At 34.0% G+C, this 25287-nt stretch overlaps 1 protein-coding gene across 44 annotated transcripts in view; it reads right to left on the reverse strand.

The window, feature by feature from the left end:
* ZBTB20 (zinc finger and BTB domain containing 20) overlaps positions 1–25287 on the reverse strand; it is a 1031727-nt gene that overhangs the window by 448363 nt on the left and 558077 nt on the right. For 4 of the 44 annotated variants that reach the window (XM_074301282.1, XM_074301260.1, XM_074301276.1 and 1 more), the window contains one exon: positions 3732–3772. The exons of 37 other annotated variants lie outside the window; for them this stretch is intronic. The gene's annotated coding sequence lies outside the window, so the exon portion shown is untranslated. Of the gene's footprint in view, positions 1–3731; positions 3773–12535; positions 12986–25287 lie in introns of those variants that run through there. 3 more of the 44 variants (XM_074301287.1, XM_074301283.1, XM_074301265.1) reach the window with 2 other exon arrangements.

The raw sequence follows: 25287 nt of genomic DNA on the forward strand, positions 1-25287 counted from the left end.
TAACTGTGTTACCTTTGGCACAGTATAAACAGGGAGACACAGTAGCATCAACTGCCAGGAATAAGATGAGACAATGTGTCTACTCTATGGAACTGCTCTGGGAAATTACTGGGCTGTACAAAGATCTACCTTCTATATCATCCTGCCTCAGCACAGTCTCTCTGTGCTCTGGAGGTTGTTACTCTTCCCTCTTCTGTATTAAAGATACACACAGAAGGTCTCTTACTGCCACTAAGGAAGTGTATCTTAAACAGTCTCCTTTAAAAGGTAAATCAGTAACTTTGATACTGACAGTAGCATTTGAAGTATCTCCTGGCTTCCAGCAGTGCCCAAATAACTAAATTGTTAAGCGTTATGGAGGCCTCAAGGGAAAAGAAAAAATTATTAAAACTGTCCCTAATATCTTTCTTGCCCTGGCAATGCTAATCTGTGGCTCTCTAACTATTTCTATTGCAGCTAGTTATCTTTTGTCATCACAAAAGCTAAACTGGAAACTGCCTGATGTTCCCAGAGCTGCTTTTACAACAGAAAATAAAAGCTCAAAGTTATGGGTTGGCCACAAATGGAAGTTAAAAAGGCAAGTGAACTCATAAACAGGGTTTGGAATGTGCAAGAGTACTAACCAACGAAAAAGAAAGATGTTATAGAAGAACAGAAAAAATGGTTAAATTATTTTTTAAAATTTATTTTCTAAACAGCTGTTTCCAATATTTCTGAAAGCTAAAAGAAATGCCAAGAGCTAGCATGGCATGTATAGTAGACAAGAGTTAGCCTCAGAAGGCCTGGGACAGGGAGACATGAATTTAAGCCCTATGCTCTGAAGAACAGTGGCTGTTAAACTGAACAAATTATCTCTAAATGTTACTTGCCCCCTAACCCCACCCCTGCAAGTTGTTAAGACTATAAATTGTAGAACAGTCATTGATCTGCATTCACAGAAGAAGCTTTTACAGTAGGAGTTCTCTATATTAATGAAATAAGAGATATGGACAAACATGAGGGAGGGAAGAAGGAAGAAAGAAAGAGGAAAAAGAGGGTCAAGGAAGGAGAAAGAGAAAAGAGGAAAGAGAGAGAAAAAAAGGGGAAAGGAAAGGGAAAGCAAGAAGGAAGGGAAAAAAAGAGAGAGGAAGGGAAACATTGCCTATTGTCCACTAGATATTCTTAAATCTTCTTTGTAATACACACATATAGTGGGTAATTTGACTGCAGGACTCTTGGGGTTAAATGACTAAAGGAAAATACAAGCCTCTAGGGCATCTAAGGATAAGTGAAATGAACACCAACTATGTGTATTGTATAAATGTGTGTATACTTGCTTGTAGAACATTAATATGCTTTAACTGAATATTTTACACATATGTGCATAATATGAGAACAATATTGTGTGTATATATATATATATATACACACACACACATATATATATATATATATATATATATATATATATATATATATATATATATATATATATATATATATATATATATATATATATATATATATATATATATAATCTTATGTAAGTTTGCCCTAAGCTGCTTATTACAAACTATCCTCTGACTCTCTCTTCCTCCTCTGTTCCCTGTTTTGTGTTCTGGAAAACTTTACCATAATAACAGATAGGGGACATTCATAAAAATATATATTTGAGGGCATACTGTCCAAGTTGGCATTGGATTACTCTGACCAAATTTCAATATTTTTTTTCAAAAACAAATTTATCTAATGCTTAAATACTATTACCAAGAAACTAAAATAGCATTATTACCACCCAAACTAACAACAAGATGACAATAATAGCTAGAAGATAATGCATTCATTGGGTGCTATCTGAAGCTTTTATTTGATTAATTAGTTCTAAATATGTTAAGGATATATTCTTTTGACATCTTCACTGTATAAAATCAATGGCGCCAAAGTCCTTCATCACTTTCTAGAAGATAGCTTGGCTAAATATAGGACCAAACTCCTCTGGATTCACCCCAGAATCATATAGTTGAAAATAAAACCATATTTACTCTCAGTACGAAATGAGATCCTAATATAAAACTGATTTCTTTTAACTTCAGATTCCATAGAAAAATAAAAAAAAAGAATGTAAAATTGCCTGAAATGTGCATAAAGTAAAAAACAAAATAACCAAAATAAAACATAAAAATGAAGGGCAAGAAATCACAAACTTGAGTGCTTGGTTGGTACCCATGGAATTTAACAGGATCTAGAAAATGGTCTGTAGCACATTAAGTGGATTCTCTGCAGGGAGGGGAAATCCATTTAAAATAAACAACATTGACAAGAATCTTAAAGCATGATAAAAAGAATGATTGTATCAATGTGATCATATTTCTACTTTCAGACTGAAATATAAAGAAATAAAAGGTTAACCTAAAACCTTCACAGTGAACTTATACACATAACTAACTTCCTAGATTTTAACACGAAAGAGACCTGGGTGGTATGATGTATGCCTATAGATTCTGCTTCTGGAGAGGCCCAATCTGGAGGATTTCTTGAGTTCAGGAGCTCTGAGATCCCATAGGCTAAAACAAATTTTTTGTCTGCATTAATCAGATACTAGTATTATAAACCTCTGGAAGCAGAGGCCAAGAGTCTGCCAAAGGAGGGGAAAACTGGCCCAGGTGAGGGGGGAAAGCATATCAAAATTTCCATGCATATCTTTATTTGGATAAGGCTCATGAGTGATAGTACACTTTCAGACTGGGTGAAGGGAAACCTGGATTCACAAATAAAATAAAATGTAACAAAATAAAGTGAAGAAGAAAAGGTTGACATCAGAGGATGAAATGGACTCCAGATACAAAAAAATGAGATACCTTAATATTTCTTGAAATTTGAGTGATCCGGTTCAGCCATTCTCTTTGTCACAGTGTCTTTCTTTTCTTTTTCTAACCCATTAGAAAATTCTACTCAATTAGGATCTTTATTTCTTTCAGCAGATGTAACATAGTTTCTACAGTTTTCTATCCAATTGACAGGCAGAAACTTTTTTAAAAAAAAAGAACTCCCTTATCAGTTAAATTTCTAGGTCCCTGTGGACTTCAGTCAGTTAACTGAAATGAAATATTATAACAGGAAAGAAAAGCAGATAAACATGAGTCCAGAACAGCATACAAATTTCATTGTTTCCATTTGAATTGTAAAGGGAGTTAGAACAGTAAGAAATGGGAGGTGTGAGTCAGGATAGGGGTGAGGGTAAGGTGAGGATGGGTAACATCAGAAGATGCAAAGAAGGGAAGGAGAGAATTTTTATTGTCCATAAGAAGTTTAAAGAGGGGCACAACGTGTAGAATGTAAATGTGTGAATATAGCACACAAAATTCTCATTGAGTATTGCAGAAGCTACAGAATCTTAAATAGAACCATTATTTAGAGGTAAAGTCAATTGAAATATTGAATAAAATATATCTGTGCTATATTGTGAGACTTTTGCTCTTTCATTAAGAGTTCTTCGTTTAAATGACATGAAAAAGAACATTAAATTGTTACATGGCCCCCAAAGTAAAAGCAAGAAGAATACAACATTTATATAACTGGCTTTTCACACAAATATTCCATCAGGATATATTTCTAGTAAAGAAAAAAGAAAACAGTCCCCCTCACTAAATTTTAAAATTCATTTCATAGTTTAAATATTATTAATTTTTCATAAAACAAATAAAAAACAAGTTAGCCATAAATACCTTAGAATAATTTTAGTTTTATGTTACCTGAAAAATGCATCACATCAGGGAGATCACAAAGTCCTATTCTGAAACAAATTAAGACATTGATAATTATGGGATGTTAAGCTGCAGCCTAGGGCAACTACAAATGGCCATGGATGTTAATTGACTCCCTTCTCAAAAGTCTGAGAAAAGGGAAAAAAAAAAAAAAAAACCTGTAAGTTTTCCCATCTGTTATTTCCTTTTTTTTTTTTTTCTTTTGGCTGTAGAAAAGTAAAATTATGCAAGAGTTTTTGAATGTAAAGGCTGTGTGTGCTTTTTCCCTTTTTGTCTCTGTGTACTGGGTATGTGATGTTGCATAACTGAGTACAGAGTGGGCGGTTAGCGTTTACTATTGATTTACACTATGCCATATAATGAATTCAGAGCACTAAAAAAAAGGAGAGGGAAGGATGGGGAAGAAAAAAAGTCGAAAGGGAGAAACAGAGACAGAAAGGAAAAAGAAAAGAAATCATTTATAGAAACAATTCTAATGCTGGGAATAATACATTCGCTCTTATTCCTCCTGGGACTGATTTTTGGTTAACTGGCTAGATTTTAGGGAAGCGTATTTGCACCAGTTATTCCAAGATTTCAATCTGGATCCCCAGTAAGGATTTGTGACTAGTGATTTTTTGAAATTATTAAGGTGTCAATAATTTGACAGTTTCACTAACAAATAAGTCCTCAGCTCTCTCTCTGTGCTTTTGTGAATTTGTATCAAAGCTCTCTCTTCCAACTGGGAAACTCAGATTCCATCCAACATTTGAGAGGATGTGTATGCAGAGATACATATACACAGAGATACATATAGACAGACACATGCATACATGCACACACATATACATACACAGTATTGCAATCAGTATTGCAAAAGGAAAATTATGTTTCACTTTACCCAATTTGTCATAAATTTTAAGAAGAAAGCATTTAAAATCTTTAGACAAGTTTGATATTATTCTTTCTCTTCTATGTGATTACAAAGGATATAGTTCAAGACCTGTTTGTGAAAAGCAGAAATGGACACAACTTGAAGGAGTTCTAAGCCAATGAATAACTATTGCCATGTGATGTTAAATGACAAATGAGGTCTCTATGTTTTAGCATAATGTGTAAATATTTAATAACCACACTTAATTCTAATTTGGCTATTATTCAAAAATTCTATTTTACCTCCAACCTGGTAAAAGAAAAGGAATTAGTTCTTTGTTTTTTGTTTGTTTATTTTTTTTAGAATAGAGCACAGTGTAAACTTCTGATGCCTAGCTGGGATTCTGCATCCAAAGGAAAAAATTCTTTGTGCTTGATGTATATCACTTCTATCAGAAATACTTCAAATTATTTTTCAAGGCCTATGAATCTATAGAAAATAAGCATTCACATATTCATTGAATTGACAAAAATTTACTGATAAACTTATGTATATGGCACTGTGGGAAATGACCCTGCCCCAATCCTTATAAAAACTTACTCTATACTAGGAAAATAAGATAGGTGTCATGGTGGAAAGAAGCACTGGTCTTAGAATCAGATGATTACTGTACAAGCCTCAGCTCTGCCATTAATTCTTTCTGTAATTTGGGGCTTCTCACTTCATCCCTCTGGACCTCAGATGATGAAGACATTTGTAAGAAGTAATTGGGCTAGCCTTTCTAAGATTCTTTCCTGTTTTTAATAATCTATCAATAAATCCAAGTGCTGTAAAATCTATAGAAATAAATTATGTGGTAGAAAAGAGAAAAAAATTACTTGTAACTGGTGGTAGCTGCAGAAGGTAGCTGGGGGTAGGAGGGGAGATCAGAAAAGGTTTTGTGAAGCAAATGGAACATGACCTGAGCTTTGAAGCATTCATACAATTTCAACCAACAAAGATGAGAAGGATGGTATTTTAGGTAGAGAGAAATCCACATTAACAAAGATTCAGAATCAGGAAAAGTTGGAGCATGCTTTGAGAATAATGAAAACTTCAATTTAACTAGAGTAAAGGAAGCATGAAGAGAATTCATGGGAAATGTATCTAGAAATATAGACTGAGTTCAGACTGTGAAAGAAATTCAATGCCATGCTCATCAATCAATCAACAAGCATTTAAAAAGTAGCTCCTATATTAACAATATTTAGCCTTTATTCTGTAGGTAATGGGGACTCACTGAAGGTTTTAGAATCTGAGAATAATATGGTCAGAGTGGGACTTTGGGAGCATTATGAAGTTTGAAGATTGTAGGATAGAAAGCCAGTAAGTTTTCAGGTAAGATGAAAGGAGAGCCTGAGTTGGAGTAGTAGTATAATTGGAATAGAAACAAAGGGGAGGAATGCTTTGAAACAATGATAATTTCAACAAGACAAAGAGGAAAAATAAAAGAAAATAAAAAAGAAATCTTCCATGAATAAATCTTAGAACTGATACTGTAGATCAGTGAAATGTTGAAAGCAAAACAGAGAAGGAAAGGAGGCCAAAAGGGAAAAATAAATTGGAGAAGAAAAGAGAAAGGGGGGAAGGGAATAGAAATGTAGGAGGAAGAGCACAAAGAACATTACCTAATTGCCTTAGTGATAGGGGCAATCCCCTATGTGGTATGAGATGAGAAGTGAAAGCCCCTCTCCCTGAATTTTTTTTTAAAATTAAACTTGTATTTTCATTTATATAAAGACTTCCCAATGAGGAAATTCCCACTGCAGTACAGACTGGAACATGTTATGACTGTTATAGTCTTAAAGAGTTTTCTGAATTAATTTTGGGTTAATTTGTTGTCTGTTGTCTAGGTTAAGTGACTCCCCTTAGGATCACAGGGACAGAATATTTCAGAGGCATTTTTGGAATCCAGAGCTGCTTCTATCAGAGGCCAGTTCCTAATCACTATCCTACATTACTCTTATCCTCAAAGATTCCAACTATTAGCATCATTTCTTTGAGGTTGAGCTATTTTCCAAAGGCTTATCCCTATGTGTTAGGATTCTTACAAGGTACTTATGTACTTAGTTCACACCTTTAAAGGAGTTCTTACCTTTAAAGGAGTTCACTCATTGGTTCACACATTAGACTTCACACCTTTAGAGAACATATAAAAGGACAAGCCCACTGGGAGGAGAAGGAGAGCCAGGATTCAGTGGGAAGATTCGCAAGTCCAGGAGATTCACAAGTCTAAAGGAAAAACTTGCTCTTGGACTTCCAGGAGATTCACAGTTAGGATTGACTTCCAGGAGATTCACAAGGCAGAAACCCACAATCCCACACTCTTGGAGATTCAGAGTCAAGATTCATTCCATCTTCCACGTTTGTGCTGGCTGGAGACATTCAGACAAGAACTCTCAGGAGCCAAGAAGAGAGATAGGCCTCTACTAAAGCTAACCGGGCCCCAGGAAAAGATTCAGGATTTTGAAGGACACAATAAAGGATCTGGACTTTAACTCCTGGCTGCATTTTGGGATTATTGAACTGAACTGAAACTAAGGCTGCCTCCAGAATCCCCTCCCAAGAGATCTGCTCCCAGAGAACGATTGTAATTTAGAGAAAAAGAACATCACACCTATATAACAAAGTTGTTCTTTCATGGGTCTACTCACAAAAAAAAATGACAACGAGGAGGTATTAAAACTATAAAAATCAAGCAGTTCCCAGTGGCTCCTGCATGAAGTGTCAGTGAGACTTTTATGTGAATCTGAAAGCAAGAAAAGGCACAGAATGGAGCTGTTGGGTGGCATTTATTTCATTAAGTCCAGGAGAGACTTAAAGAAGATTCTGGTTCAGAAGAAAAGTGCAGAAGACATATGGAGCTAGAAGACAAGCACCAAAAGAGACCACTGACACAAAGAAAGGAGTTAAGATTTGGGAAAGTTATATGCAAAGATGGTAGAAGGAAAGCTGATAGGGCAGATCAGGCACAATATTTATTTAATAAAATGAAATTTAATGGGGAAATTATAAAATCTTGTGCTTAAAAGTAGTCATTATAAAATTATTTTTCTAATCATACAAGATTTTCCTTCTATACTACAACTCCTTCTATCCTAATGAATCCATGAGTATACCCCAGGAAAAAGCAATCTATATCATAAGCAAAATAAGTGTGGAAGGAATTCCTAGTTTCTCTACCCACAAATGATGACAATAATATGATTAAGAATAATATGATTAACCACATATAACATGTGGTTAAGAAAGCAAGAACCTGGAGGCAGAGGCAAGATGGTGAAGAAAAGGCAGACACTTGCCCAATCTTCATCCAAACCATTCTAAGTTACTTTTAATAATGACTCTAAACAAATTTTAGAGTGTCAGAGCACTAAAAAAGAGAGAATAGAACATTTTCCAGCTGAAGGCAACTTAGAAAATCAGCAGCAAAGGTCTGTGATACCAGGGTGAGAGTCCAATATGCAATCCCAATGTAAGCCATGCCAGTGTAGCCTCAGACCAAGACCCAGATCTAGCCCTGTTCCTGGATTCAACTTCAGCCAGACCTCTGGATCAGCAGCAATTCTGTTGGCTTCCAGACCTCTTACCTCAGACTCACCAAAGAAGGCTTGGAAGGTAAGCAGAAAAGGTCTTTGAAATCAGACCTTGGTGAGAGCCTAGCATAGAATCCCAGCTCAGGCCCTGGCCCTGGGGTAGTAGTTCTGAAGACTTCTGGAGCTGGGCTGGGAAACATCAGGGAGGACTTGGAAGATAAGTGGAGAGGATCTGTGGCATCAAGGTGGGAGTTCATTGTGCAATCCCAGTGCAGGTTGTACCAAGTGCAACCCTAGTCCCAACTCCAAGTCCATGCTTCAGTAAAGCAGAACTGTTGATTTAGCACACTAGATCTTACAGCTATAGTGGGTGAGGCTATACACTCCTAATAGTTCGTAGGCAGAAAAAGAGTGCTTAAGTTCCTAAAATGACCTATGAAAACAGCTGCACAAAGCCCCTGAAATTTGGGACAGCGCACTCTCCCCCCTGGAAACAACTCTACTTTAACAAAGAGTGAAAAGTTGAGTACCAAATAATAGGCTGGAAAAATTAAAAGACAACAGAAATAGTTTCTGACCACTGAAAGTTATGGCGACAAGGCAGATCAAAACACACACTCAGAAGATAATAAAGTGAAAGCTCCTACATCTAAAGCTTCCAAAAAAATAATAAGAAGAATTGGGTTCAGGCCATAGAAGAGCCAAAAGGGATTTTGAAAATCAAGTAAGAGAGATAGAGGAAAAATTAGGAAAAGACTTTAGTGCAAAAGGAAATGCAAAAAGCTAATGAAAATGACTTAAAAAGCAAAACTGGCCAATCAGAAAAGATGGTATAAAAACTCACTGAGAAAAATAATTCTTTAAAAATTAGAATTGAGAAAATGGAAGTTAATTATGAGAAATTAAGATACAATAAAGCAAAATTTTAAAAAAAAAGTGAAATATTTCATTGGAAAAACAACTGATTTGAAAAATAGATCCAGGAGAGACAATTTAAAAATTACAGTCTACCTAAAAGAAAACAAGAATCTTCCCCATTTCTTAGAGATTGGAATTAACAGTAATCTATCTTGAGGTGACTATCCCACTGGACCCAAAAGGCTCTGAAAGGGAGAATGAGGCTGGTTACCTTGCACAGCCCTCCTTCCCTCCAATCCAATTCACTTGTATATCTTGGCATCACCTCCCTAATGTCATGGTTCTCTTCCAGAATGAAGGCCAATCAACAACCTCTGTGAGTAAAACTGGCCCACAAACTAGAATTGGTTAGTTGGAAGACTCCTTCCTACATCCCTCACTTCTTCTCTTCTCTTCCCTTCTCTTCTCTTCCTTCCCCCCCTCCCTCCTTTCCTTCCTTCCTTTCTTTTCTTACCTCTACCCCATAGGGTATCAAACCCTTATCTAAAGATTCTCTTAAAATCATTAATTTTTCTTTCTTGCAACTCTGAACTGTCCCAATATATCTTGGGATTTACTGCTATATTTTTTTTTTTCTCTTAAAGACCAAGCCTTACATCAAAACCAGTCTGATTCTCATTGGCCATCAATAGGTTCTAGGCCAAGCCCATTTAGTCCTGATGGATTCAGATTGAATGTAATAGACCCTAAGGATCTTCTCCTTCTAGATTCATTCATTCATTCATTTATTTATATGGATTTTTTTTTAGATTAGGTAAAAGAGGTCATTCTTTGCCTAATTGCTTTAATCACTGAATAGGTGTGGCCTCAGTCAAAGTGAGATCTGTGGAAGACCCAGCTAAAAAAGGCCAAGGTATCCCATTGCATTCAGGACCATCTCCAGTTATCTTGATCAATATCTTGTCACTGGACCCAGCTGCCTCCGCAGGCCCTCCCTTTTACAACCCTCCCTTTCTCAAGTCCAATTCACTTCTATGTCATGACATCACCTCTTTGATGTCAAGTTCTCTTCAAGAATGAAAGACAAACAACAGCAACAACATAATATGTGATTAAGAAAACAAGTATCTTCCCCATTTTTTTTTTAGAAATTGGAATTAAGAATTATTTGTCTTGAGATGATTTTTCATTTCACAGCAGCTAACAAGAAAAGAAAAAAATGTTAGAAGAAAAGTGAAGAGGAATCAGGATGATGTATGTAACAAAGTGGTATTTATTAGTTGGGTCACTGTAGGTAAGTCACAGTTTTTCTGAATCTGTTTTATCTTCTATAAAAAAGGTATAGTAATATTATAGGGGTCTGTTGTGAGACATACATGCGATAACATAAGTGCTTTGTAAATTTTAAAATACTAAATAATTGACTGATATTAGTCATAGTTGTACTATATTATCAAGGAAAAATATGTCAATCATGTCAGTAAAAAAGAAATAAGACACACAAAATCTTAAGAGTTGCACTGTTATTTGTGAAATATGAAAAGATTTAGAGGAACAACTCCAGAGATCTTTAGAAATGGAAGTTTAAGAAGCATGAAATATGATAAACACAGAGAACCACTGGAAGATTTACATTAACTGATGCAGAGCAAAGTAAGCAGAGCTTAAGAAATAATATCTATGATGCCTTAAAACAACATATATGAAAAGAACAACTAGCATGAAGTAGTCATAAATGAATGTTTCGAAAGAAGCATGAACCCCCCCCCCCTTTCAAAAATGAAGCTGCCCTATTCCTCGCCTACTTAGGCTAAATGTATCTGCATTGAGAATAAATTTTTGTTTCAAGTTATAAGTAACTAAGGTGACCAGATTATTACATCTAAAGGCATGTAACAAAACAGATGCATCTTGCTTTATGCAATATATCTTCCTAAAAAGTTTACTACTAATCTCTCAATTGCAAGAGCCATGATTTTGCCACTATGGATGGGCCTACACCACTGATGGAGACACAAGTTTTACTAAGCACATTACTAATTGTTTTATTAAGTTAATTTAATTAAACTCACAAACATTTCTAAAGTGCCTCCTATATGTATGCTGGAGATATAGAGAGAAAAAAGAAAGAAATTCTTTACTTTCTGGGAACTCAGGTTTTACCAGGTCCTAGGAAGAAAGAGTATCTATGAGATACTGAATCAGAGAAGGATTTTAGTACATCAAAGTTTTATCAATAGGAACTTAGGTGGGAAGTAGGTGATTTAATGAAAGCCTCAAGTGAAGCCTTTTGGAAAGTAAAATATCCTTTTATAATGCAAATAAATCACTGCCCAACTTATCTGAAGCTTTAAATTTGGATTTTCATTTATCTGGTACAGTATTCTTAAAGCTGTCATACCATCTGACACAATTTTTCCTTCCTTCTTCCTGTATCTATAGAAAGGCTTCATGTAATTTAATCCTACCTTCTCACTTTTATCTATTTTCTCTCACTTTTTTAATTCTTTAAATGCAAATTATTCTACACATCTATTACTTAAAATTTTTTACTCCTCCTCTTCTAAAAAACAACCAACCAGCCAACCCACCAACCAAACAAACAAAAAATAACCCCACCTAGATTGACTGTTTCTAGGGCTTTTTGAGTAATTGTTATGTAGTTGGAAAAAAAATTTAAATATATTTCTTTGTAATCTACAATACAGATGTGAAAGATAAATACATATGTAGGAAATATTTCAATTTTTTTTTTTTTGTTACCAGATTCACTAAAATCTGAGTGCAGAAAGCTTAAAATTATTTTAAAAGGAAAGGAGACAAAACCAGTCTTTCTTATAGAATTTCATAGATCATTTTTGTCCCACTTCCTTCATTGTAAGCATGGGAAAATCAAGGCTTAAAGAAATGTGACGTTCCCAGAGTCACCAGATGTTTAGTGGCAGAGCTAGGACTAGCACCTGAGTCTCCTGATTCCAAATTCAATTTTCTTCCCATTAAAGCACATAGCCCTTCTTGAACTCCCTTCCCTCACCCTCCTTTTCACCCTCCGCCCACATTTCATTTTAAAGACATTTTCCAGATGCCACTATTTTGGTACTGCTGGCATCAAAAAGCAGAGAGAACTTTAGGGTGGTGATATGGATTAATAACAAAGCCATATTTCTCTCATTTCCAAAACAGTTAACTCCAAAATGAAGATTAGCAATTAGACACAAAATGAAGTCTGAGGAGATTAGGAGGGAACTTGGACATGGGAAATATGTCCCTTGGTATTAAGGTCACTGCCGTCAGACTCACTGTAATTAGAGTTGTGTTAGTGTTTCCATTATAAACCCACTCTTTGGGAGTTTATAAATCATGTATAATGATTAGATATAAGCTTAACTATATCCCCTCACATATCTTAGAATAAGAATTTTTTTCTTCCTAATTCTTAAAAAAAAATCCCTTCAAAAAGCATTCAGCACTTTTAAAGTTCATTTAATATTATCCTATGCCAGTACCTGCAGGGGTCCAGCCTCTGTCGGGTCCCAGGAATTGAGCAGGAGGAATAGGGTTGGTGTCAAAGGAAGACAGGAGTCATGGAGTAGCTTGAATGAGGAACTGATGGAAGTGATGATGCTTCCTCAGCTCCTTCAGGCTTTATTTTTATACTATATCATGATTACACAATTTTCCTGATTACATATACATTTCCTTAGGTCAACATAGTCTTCAGACATGTGTCAGACTTGCGGTTTATGTTCTTCTGTCCATACATCAGATAGTTGACTTAATGATCTTTTCTTATCTGGCACCTAGTTCAATAATCCCTTTTCTTCTGACTTATTGACCTTTATATGTTACTATATTTGACATTTAACATTTGAGTAAATATTTCATGGTTAAATGTTAATTATTGATTACATTACACAAAGCTAATAATGAAAGGTAAATGTTATACACAGTTTATAATGAAAGGTAAATGTTAGTAACTTTTGTTAGTTTACTTATATCTTCTTTGTCAATCCTATGGATTGTTAGATACCTCTATTTTCCTGACTTGGAACCATGTATATAGGATTGCGTTCTATCTCAAAAAGGGTAACAGGACATTTAGAGCAATCCCAGTTATACTTTAACTATCTATTGATTCTTAGACATACTGATCTTTTCTGAGTCCAAGTTAGTAAACACCATTGTTTCCTAGACCTTTGGATTCTCTCCCATAGTGACAATGCTCTCCATGGTGTTCTCTTCCCAACTTTCATTACTACAATCTCTCCTTTATCATCATAAAGTCCTGTATATGGTATTGGAGCACCTGTTGTACTTTCTTCTAAACCCTGTTGATATTTCTCATAACTACGTATAGTCTCTATTGGGATTTGGAACACTTCATACTTTTGGAATGCATCCATCATTTGTCTCAGTGAGAGATTAGTTTTATTAGGACAGAATATGCATATGGAATCATTTCTAGTTAACTTGCCCAGTTCTCCTTGTCACTAGATTTTTAGGTAATGTTAGTGCTGTAATCAAGCCAATTATAAGTAATATAGGAAATAGTAGTCCACTAATGAGAATCATAGAAGGAAATGTTCCTGCATGAGTGCTGTGCACATTTGATCTCAGTGCTTCAGCTTTGCCAGTCAGCTTAGAGATTGCAGCTCCCAACAAATACCCAGGGGGGGAAAAAAAAAAAGATGTAAGTGCTTATCAATAGACTTGATTTACTGCAATCCCAGATACCAATATTAGAAAATTCAGGGCCTTAACTTGATAAATTAACACATTCTAGGCAACAAATGGAGAGAAACTCTGTCATTAGGAGAGAGTTACTACAGTAACTCATAAGTGTTTCCTTTCACTTCAGAAAAGTGAAAAGAGCTTCCATAATCTGTCTAAACATCTCTCACTTGTTTGTCACAGACTTCTTGACATGAGGGAGAAGAAATTTCCCAAGGTTTCCTTAACTCTTTTCTACTCTAGCCACATCTAGTGGTAGTACAACTCTAAAATGGAAGAAACAAATTCCTCCAGTTGAAATTCCTCCAGTTGGCGTTTCGTATTTATCTACTAATATTCTAGAGGTCACAATGGAGATTCCCAATTATACAATAAAGTTGCTAGGTACGAAAACGTACCAGGAGAAGCAGTAGTAGCCTAGGAAACTCTCCATTATCTCCAACTCTGACAGATGAGAATTTCCATCTTCTCTAAGTATCTGTAATAACATAGTGATTCCTAGGCAGAGAAAGTTCCCTTGTTCAGCAGCTTCCCCAAAGGCTAGCTCTATTCCCTGAAAGTATTTGATTCAGGCTGACTTTTTACAATTTAACAGTAGTTTTAGTTTAACAAATACATATTTGGAAACAAATCAAATGCTTTTTGTTCTTAGTAAGGAAACATAATCTCCCAAGAACCTTTAAATCAGACCAATATCTGTATTTATAATAATTTTTTAAACAGCAGAAGTATACCAGATATAAGGGTAGAAAACACAATGTGTACACAATCAGATAAGCATTAATTCAATATTAATTTTCCAATCTGTCTTTGTGTATGTATATAAAAAAGGTGTGTGTGTGTGTGTGTGTGTGTGTGTGTGTGTGTGTGTGTGTGTGTGTAAGAGAGAGAGAGAGAGAGGGAGAGAGGGAGTTCTAGTGGTTTCTGTGGAATATTTGGCAAAAGATAAACAGTAAATACATTAATTGGGGAAGAAAGGAAGAAAATCTAAAAAGAGTAGAAAATGAAAGTTTGGAATATATGAACTTATTTCAGATAATTAAAAAAATTAAAGCTCAATAGGTCAGCATTTTAAAAGTGGAAAGTTATATGTGAGATGAAGTTTCACTGTGTTAAATGTACAAAGGACTATTTTACAAATAATCTAATTTTATTTTAAGGAAAGCTTTACATGTCTTTATGCCTTTTTTATATAGCAAATTACCTGTTTAAGACATATGAATTTATTAGGTGAATAACAGTATTTCTGAGAGTCTCTAAACAATACATACAGTTTACTAACTTAATAGATATCTATTGAAGCATGCTCTTTTAACATTATTTAGAAAAGGGAAATTCTGTTCCATAATAATACACAAAAGAACAATCTTTGAGAACATTTTTTCTACAACATAAATATAAAAAAAAATCATGTGTTTGTATTTTGAATTTTATTTTATTTTCTAACTTTTTAACAAGTCACGGGAACAAAGACAACTAAGATAATTTTTGTTTCTTTTACAGTTTTTGGTTTATTTTAAAATCAGTTTAATGAACGGCTTCAAAGCAGAGCCCTAGTTAAATGGATTGTGTCTCAGTGTTTAAATTAAGAGAGGGAATGAGGTCCTAAGTGAGCATAAGTTAGTCTTGTCCCCTTCCCCTCTTCTTCCTAAACTTGAGAATGATTACCAACCAGTAGGCTGCAGAGAAAAAGAGGGGAGAGCTTCAAAAAGCCTAGACTGCTAATTGTATTTGTGGCACTGGGCAAAAGTAAAAGGAACTCTGATGATTTTTACAGTTTCAGTGGGGTTTCCAAGAATTTTAATCTTTTCAAATAGTCTTATAGCAAAGCTAAAGAAGCAAAAGAATTTGCTTTAAATGGTCAGGGGGGGGTGGGTGGATGACAGTATAGGTGATGCCCTGTTTCTTCAGTTTTCAAAACTATTGCTAAAACAGGAACTGGAACGTTAAAAAATGATATTACCCCCCAAAGTAAGTTATACCCTATCCCTCTGTATCTAAAAATAACCATGAAAAAGAAAGAACGATAGAAAGAAAAGAAAGCTATTTTGACTGGCAAAAGCAGACGTGACATGAGAATAACAGATGGAAGACCGATAGACTCACAGAATACATTCAGCAAACACAAGAGCAGGCATCCCTTCTACACTAATGTAACAATGGTGACTTTTGCCTCATGCATTCAAACTTCTCTTTCTAAGGTGGTTATCTAAAGATTTCTGAAGGATCTGAAAAATAATACAGACTGACACTAACACATCTGTTCATTACCAGAAGTAAAAGAAAGTTGATATACACTTTTGGTGAAAAGAGAGTTCAGGCAAAATGTCTTCTTTTTGAGTCAGGACAACATATAACTACCCAAAAGCTGAGATGGACACCTTTCTTATTCTATTCACAGTATTTTAAAGTATTACAGTGACACTTTTGTACTCCAAACACACAGCAAAATCCAACACTTAAAAACTTTCACTGAGTAAATAATTAAAAGTACCAAATCTTCCTGCTAATTGCTCCTCAAACTTGAAAGAAAGGTTATTTTCTTACCTTACATTGTGTCTTCTGAAATCTGACGGTGTCATTCAGTCAGTCATTTCAATGTCAGCTACTGATTTTCAACTCTTTTATTACACACTGAATACAACTAATAATAAAATGGTGCTGATCTTCTTGCTTTCACTATATAACATCTATATTTATATGCTTAGGCTTCTATTCAGATCTATATTTATCTGCTTTATCTGCCTACAGTGCATCTGTTTCTCATACACACAGACATATATTTATATATATACACACATACTGTATATATGTTATATATAAACACACATACACACAAAAATATGTATGAATGTATGCTTGCGCATCTCTTTCAACAGAATGCAGGTGCATAAATACTCAGACATGTGATATGTATACAGACATCATAAATGTACATGTAAACAGATGTGTACATCCTAAAAACAAGGATCCTGTCTGATTTATTTGGCTGCTGACCTAAAAGACTTTTATATGTTTTTTTGTGTTACACAGTCATAGAAGTTACTCTTGCAAGGGAAAAAAAATCAAGGGGGAAAGAAAATAAACTCAAAACATACAAACAGCCTACCCAGTTTAATCAGTTCTTCAAATCATAAAATATTAGCACTAGAAGGCAGGTAGGAAATGAGATAGTACAAACTTCTCATTTCACAAATGAGGAAACTGAGACAAAGTGATATGAAGGTACTTGCCTAAAGTTGCACAGTGTTGACTACATAGCTCACTGGCACTGAAACTTCTCTCGAATCTTATCATTTATTCTTTTCACCACACTATCCTGGCCACTGATAGATGTCCCCTCCTCCAAAAAAATCCCTTCTCACTTCCTTAATTAAGTAAAAGGAAGATAATTCTGATAACATTATTTAACCTTTCTTCAAATGTCTCTCTTTTTTTCTCCTTGTGAGCTCTAGGGAATATTCTAGACTGTTCAGGAGCTAGCTCCAGAGCTGATAGTTAAATTTTTATTGTGAGAATTTATATCTTAGAATTTGGCAAACTCTACAAATCAGGGCTTGATTATTATTTTATTGATTTTCTAGACTTAAGAAAGTAATAGAAAAAAAGCTAACAATGCAGATTAAACTTAAATGTATGTTCTGGGGAAAGAGGTAAATGTAAACTTTTACTAACATATCCCTGATAATACACATTTATATAGGCTTTTACATTATTTCCTTACCAAAAAAACAAAAACAAAAACAAAAAACTTGTGCAGTAAGTAATAAAAATAACGGATGTTGAGAGAATTAATTAAATTGACTTATTCAGGGTTACTCAGTTGTCAGTTGCAAAGCCAACTGCCTCTAAGGCCTGCTTTTTCCACTACACATTTATGATTTCCATATATCCTTGAGCCTAAAACATAATAATATTGTAAATACTTCTGATCTCATTTGGGTGGATTTAGCTTTAAACAGCCAACAACCCACCTAATATAAAGGATTTTTTGGACCCAAAGAAAAAAATGGATGCAATAGAAAAGGATATTATTTCTCTCTATTTCCCCCCCAAAAAATTCACAAATAAACCTAATTGGAAACCAGAAGATAATAGAATTTTTCTAAGCAATTTGTAACCAATGAGCCTGTTTTAAAATCTAAACTCTTTAATATTTATAGTCTAATTCATTATATAATTTTTTCATTAAAAAAAATCAATAGCAACTTTTTCCCAAGAACTGTCAAATCTTGTTAGCCCTAGGCCAATACTGGAAATGGAAGTGGAAGAGAATAAAAAATATTTGGGGAAGGGATTTAAAAATGACACAATGTACTCTTCATTCTCTAGTTTTTCAACTAGTTTTCTGCTATGTTTCCTCCTCCCTCATGTCCCAGCACATGCACAGACACAGAGGCAGCACATAAATCCAATGCCCCTAAAGAACACCCAAACTGAAAATAAAGGCACATTGCCACTGGTAGAGCATGAGGAACAGATTTCTTAAGAGCAAGTTATTCTATGCACATGGTGAAGTGACCTCATACAAACCCCTTCAGATTGCTAGCCAATAAGAAGGCTGCTGAACCCATAGGATTTTTACAATTTGTACAGTTAACTCACAGACTCAAATCCAAAATCCAGCACTTGGGGATACCATGTGGATTTGTGAAACTCCCTGGGGCATACTACATCCATAAGCCAAAGAATAGATACTTACTTCAATATGTCGCAGATGAAAAGCTGCATGTATAGATCAGTAACATAATACTGATCTATACATGCAGCTTTTCATCTGTGACATATTGATAACTATTTTTATTTGTGAATTAAATCCAAATAATAAAAAACAAGTTGCAAATATTTCATTTAACTCTTTCAAACCATAAAGAGGTGGGGGCAGGGAGGAAGTTGAGAGAGGTAGAAATCAATATTACCAAATAACCAGCTGTTTCATTTAACTTAGAAGAGAAGTAGAAGCTTGTGACACTTTCTTCCCCTTAGGGAAGCTGATTTAGTTGTTATGCATATCACATTATGAGTCACTTATATAGAATCATTCACATATGGATATATGTCTTTACTCAATCAATAAACATTAATTAAGCATCTACTGTTTATCTAGCTAGCACTGTGCAAGATGCTGAGGATACAAACCTCAAAATGAAACAATCTCTGCTTGTATCCTATCTCAGATATAAATGAAAAGATCACCAAAAGGTAGTCAAATTTTAATTAACTGGTCATGAGAACAGATAATGAAACATACCTTCTACTTCTGGCAGATGTGGAGGAATATTAGAACAGAATATTGTACACATTTTTCAGATTCAGTCTGCATATTGAGTGCTTTCTTTTGTTTTTCTGTGTTATAAGGGAGGATTCAATGGAAGAAAATATTTTCAGAAATGACTATGACATAAAAATAAAAAGTTCAATAAATTTTATTAAACAAAATCTAGGAATAAAAGCAATTTAGAGTATACCATTTATTTTGGAGACCTGAAAGCAATTCCACTCCCTAATTTTGTTTTGAACTCATTTTACAAGTGGAAAAAATGAAACTTAAGAGATGCTTTCCAGAAGCAATCCAACTATTATAGACAGAAGTAAGAATAAAGCTTTACTTCTAGTTTCTGATGTTAACATCTAAAAAAAATGGTGATTGGTTATGAATCTAAAATCCTTTCAAATTATTTATGGTGACAAAACCAGACTTAGATAGTTCTATGTATAAATACTAAAATGAAAAAGGTTATTCAAGGTTTCACTCAGATTTCATGTGGCAAGGTTTGGGTTGAAAAGTGGCACTCTGAGAAAAAGCCAAACATAGTTTTCTTTAGGAAAGAAAGGACATGACAATGACATACAATGAGGAGCACTCATTGTATTTAGTATGTGAGTAATGGGAAGGGGAGACACCATCTTCACTAAAGTGAAGGTGGGTGGGAACAGGGACCCTACTGGGCTCAGATGGGTAACAATGTGCAGAAAGGAAGCCCTCCCACATTCACACTGAATACTGAGAAGCAAAAAAACAAAAATAAAAACAAAAACCAACCAAACAAAAAAAAAGAGCCAAGGATGCAGTATAAATCCTGCTGTCCCAGTAACACACACACAGAGATGTTTCACCATTGTTTTTTTTTTTATGCACATTTTAATTAAGATCTCAGGATTGAGCTTTAAAAATGGTATTAAATGACTTGTTTAAATTTGCACCATATATCATTTATCATGCATTTTCTCACAGTGCATGTATCTTCTTCAAATGGACTATTTAGAAAACATTAAGATATAGCTACTATTTTCTATCTAACTCTTACTAAATCTGAGGTTGTAGGAAGCCTTCAGAGAACTGGCTTGAGTGAGAAGGGAACTTTGACTTGCTTTAATGATGAATCAAATGATTTCTATTCCCCATAGGAACTGTATTAAGTCTGCCAAACTGGAAGGTGTAAAAAAAAACAGAAAGAAGGAAAGAAGAAAAGAAGAAAGAAAGGAAGGGAGGAAGGGACAGGAGGAAGGAAGAAGAGAGGAAGGGAGGAAGAAAGAAAAAGAGAAAGAAGGGAAGGAAAAGGAAAAGGAGAACAAGAAGGAGGAAGGAGAAATTATACATCTGTTATTTTACAAAAGAGATTAAACATATGCTTTTGCATTATATTTGAATATTGGGAAATGGCTTTTTTGTGTTTTCCCATATTAAATATAGATATCATACACATAACTGCCTACTAATAAAGGAAGGTTTAATTTGATGGTGGTGGCAGATTATCTAAAAGCCAGATATAGACGCAATCTCAATTTCATACATAAGAGGCTTTCTGGAAGCCCAGTTCCAATTTCATACTTGTTAAACACTTATTTTGACTAAAGAATGAACAATGCTAGGCAATAAGGACAATAACAATAATGAAAAATTCACTCCTCTCAAGATATTTCCATTTGTAAGAGGTAAATAAATGCAAGGTAAGTTGAAGGGGAGTGGGGAAAGCACTATTATTTGAAAGAAGGGATATAACATCAAGAACAAGTTTATTCAGGAAGTGTATATATATGATATAACCTAATTATGTCTATGGTAAACAGTAACAAAAAATAACCCAGTATCTTCTCACCAGAAAGAGGGATTATAAATTAATGGGTGATGGCAAAAAGAGGGGTTAAAACAAAGAAAGAGGGGTAAAAACAAAGAAATGTTTCCAACTGGCACAATAAACTACTTTGTCTGAGAGGGTACTCCATGTCATCTATATGTCTATATGAACAACATTCTGCCTGGGGGAAAGAGAGAATAGAGCTAATAAGGACAAATAGCATTTAGTAAGGTGGATAAGCATGGGTCTGGAAAGGGAAGGATTATCATTATGAGGAGGACAAGAGATAGAAATGGATCAAACATTTTTTGGCTACAAAAAAATTTCCAACATGGGGAAATGATTTTATTCTAATTCACCTTCAATATGAATTTATTCGTTTTAAGAGTGAGGCACAACAGAAAAAAAAATGAGTGATAGGACAAGATGTACAAGGAAATAATATAGAAATTGTTCAGAAGATGCAATTAAATCTTGACATTTAAAAACTTTTAATTCTATAAGAAAAATAAAGTGGCTGAAAAAAGAAACTAAATAAATTAACAAACAAACAAATAAATAAACAAACATAAAGACCAAAATCAAAGAATCAAAGTTTAGGATAAACTCAGAGGAAAAAGAATAAGGAAACCATATTGCCAGGAGGGAAAGCCACAGAAATGGAAACCAACAAATGAAAATCTTGGATAGGAAAAGTGGGGGATAAAGGTTTGAATTTACCACTTCACTGAAGGGAAAAAAGTGGGGAGGGAAAAGAAGAATTAGTTTATTAAAAAAAAAAGTAAAGGAAGAAATAAACATAAATCAATAAACTAAGCAAAACTAAAAAACCAAGGAAATGGGTGACAAATAGGAAAGTTAAAGAGAAGAGTAAAGAAGAATAGGCCTGAATTAAGCAAAAATAATCATAGTGACAAAGTACTATTTAAAAATGGAAGGGAAACAAAATTCTTATTATTAATAGTTATAATGACACAAATGAAGAGAAACTATAAATTTGTCATGATTTTAAATGTGAATTTAAAATGAAATTAAAGAGAATGTGAGATTCAATAGCAAAATAAAAATGAGAGGATGGAACAAAATTTACTATGCATCACATACGTAAAAAAAGAAGTTATAATTATGCTATCAGACTATAAATTAACAATATAAACAGAAATAAATAAGGAAATTACATCATATTGAAAGGAACTATGGACAATAAACAAATATCAATTTTAAGGTTATATGCATCAAATAATAGATTATCTAAATTTAAAAAAAAAAACACAAAATTTCAATCAACAACTCTGGATTATCCCCAAACATTTCCTTTCTCTCTACTTTAAGGTCAGAGACAAATTTCTGAAAGGTGATACAAAATAACCAAGAATTCTTCCACTACAAATTCATGCTATCAAGATTTTACTGGGTCCTCTATACTTCTTGATAAATCAACTTTCAATAAATTATGAGTGCTTTCTCATCCCCAATTCCATTGTAATTATCTCCTACCATTGTAATTATCTCCTATTCTACTTTTTAAAAAAAAAAAAATCATAGCTTTTAAACATGTTACAGTGATCTCTCTCATTAATCTCATCAGTTTTCCCTAGCTCTGATTCAAAAGGAAAGCATGGTAAAGAAGACAAAGATATAGATCACTGGAGAATGAAAGAAAATATTGCCCCAAGAATATATTATAGACCATCCAAATTTGATGAAAAAATATTAAAAGTTTCAGAAATGAACCAGAAGCTTGACATCTATAATCAAGACATAGGACTTTGTTTACATTGTTGGGATTGTTGGGAATATCTATCTCTGTCCCATCAGCTGCTTTCCCTTATCCCATTCCCTCCCTCCTGATTCCTTTCTTCCTTCTCTGTATGTCTGTCTCTCTCACATACAACACACACACACACACACACACACACACACACACACACACACACACAAATAATAAGTTGCTGGCCTACCTTAATTAGCATTTCAAAAGAATAAGCAAAAAGGTGAACTACTATTCTGGAATGATCAGTTGATACATGATCCAGATGAAGGGAACTATGAGGAAAAATAAATACCTGCTTTATCCTTTTTTTAATAGAGCTTTTTATTTTCAAAACATATGCAAGGATAATTCTTCAACATTAATCCAAAGCAAAACCTTGTATTCTAATATTTTTCCCCTCTTCCTCCAATCCCTTCCCTAGATGGCAAAAAATATAATATATATTAAACATCTACCTTATTCTTTGTGACAAAGGGTGGAAATCTGTGTAATCTGACAGCTTCCCCCTTGTCTACCCCCAATTTTATGTTGATAAATGTAAAATAATTTGACTAAAGTAGAGGTAGTATCTTATGCTATATAAATCTTCAGGAGCTAGGTTCTAAGGAAGAGGAGGAGCAACCTAGGAATGACAGGGATAAAATTCAAGTGTGGAAAAGAAGGAAAATTTGTCAAACAACAACAAAAAAAAAAACCTAAAGTGGATGAACAGGAAATGCATTAAGCAACTTAGACTTTAAGAAAGCATGTACAGAAGATGAAAACAAAGATAGGTTAAAAAAAGTCGGCATTTATATATGTGTATCTTTATACATATATATGGCACATACATATCATATGAAAATTTGGTAAACTTGCTATCTATGTCTTCATGCAGATCACTGTTAAAAATATTTAACAGCTCAGGGCTTATAAGTCTATGCAATTGTGTCAAGGTCCTTTAAAAACTGTGCAAAAAGACTGAACAAAGGTTGATTAGGAATGAAGGGGGTAGGTCTGAGAGTTTTAACAGAATGTGTATTCCATTATTATTTTATTTATACCAAATATCAATTTTACATTTTCTTTAACACTTCTAAGTATCAAATAACATTATTTTTTATGAATTTCTTAAAAGACCTCAATAGTTTATATAATCATAAACTATTAACAACAGTCCTCTGTTTTCTCTTCCAAGGACAATTATCTTTAGATGAGATAAAATATAGAGCAAACAAGGCTAATAAGAAATTAATATAATAAAAATGGATACTAGTATTTGCTTTGTTTTGATGTTGGATTATGATTTCATCATTTTAGAAATTTCATCAGTTTAGAAAGTGATTTCATCAGTTTAGAAAGGTGCCCAAAATTAATAAAATATTTCTGAAGTGGACTGACCAAGACAGAAGATGGTAGACTATCCTCATCTCTCTTGATGCTAAAATCACATTAGATTATTTGGCTTCCATGACACACTATCACCTCATATTGATCCTTCCACTAAAACTCTCAAACTACTTTCATCTTGTACTTATGAAGTTTTATTTTTCAATTTCAACTATATGACTTTACATTTTTATTTAGATTTCAGTCAGATAAATATTTAGTTAGATTCAGTGCAACCTGTCTATGATTTGGATAAAAGCAGAGATGGCATGTTTACCAAATATGCAGATAGTTCAAAACTCTATTGGACAGCTAATACAATATAGGATAGAATCAGTGTCCAAGACTATGTTGACAAAACTAGAACATTGGTCTAAGTCAAATAAAATGAAATTTAATTAAGAGCAAATGTAAAATTCTATCCTTGGGGCCAAAAATTTAACTTCTTAAGTATACCATTTGAGGGGTATGATTAAGATTCATTTGAAAAGATCTGATGGTAACAATAATAGTTAACATTTATATACAGTAGAATGCAAACTCAACATGAGTAAATGGCATAGTATGGTAACAAAAGAAGCATTTTTAAGATATATTGAGAAAGAAAGAGGGTCTAGAACAAGAGAAATGATAGTCTAATGATACTCTCTTCTAGGTCAGATCATAGTAGAAATATGTGTGAAGGAAGTTAATAAATTAAAGATTAGCCACAGAAAGGATACTGGGATAATGAAAGGACTTATAATAGATCAGAATCATCTAAATGAACTAAATATGTTTAATCTAAAGAAAAGAAGATTTCATAGAGACATATTCAGAAGTATCTGAAGAACTGTCCCTAGAAGAGAAGCGATATTTATTCTCTTTGGATGTAAAGAGAATTAAATCAAAATTGGTAGTTGCAGAGATGAGAAGGCAATGAATGAGTTCGTTCCTCACTAGCAACTTTCTAGGAAATTATTTTTTATTGATGTAGCTGAACAGGTTGTCAGTCACATATGAATTATACTATCTAGTCTCTGAGATCCATTTTAAGCAGGACATTCTATAAAACTGTATTTCACTTTGATATGTAACAAACCCTCTTATAATTTATCATCTTTTCTTCTTTATGTCCTTTGTGCCTACTTTTGTGGATTTTTTTTTTCTTTCTTACCTCTTCATTTCTCACTATTTCTATTTTTCCATCTCCCACTTAGGATTTTTACTATTCTGCTTCCTGAGAGTCATTCTCTCATTCATGATGCAACTCAAAAGTCCAACTCTCCCATGAAAGCACTCTGAATATTATCATATTTCTTCACAG

The sequence above is a fragment of the Sminthopsis crassicaudata genome, chromosome 3 (genome assembly GCF_048593235.1).
Source record: "Sminthopsis crassicaudata isolate SCR6 chromosome 3, ASM4859323v1, whole genome shotgun sequence".
NCBI lineage: Eukaryota > Metazoa > Chordata > Mammalia > Dasyuromorphia > Dasyuridae > Sminthopsis > Sminthopsis crassicaudata.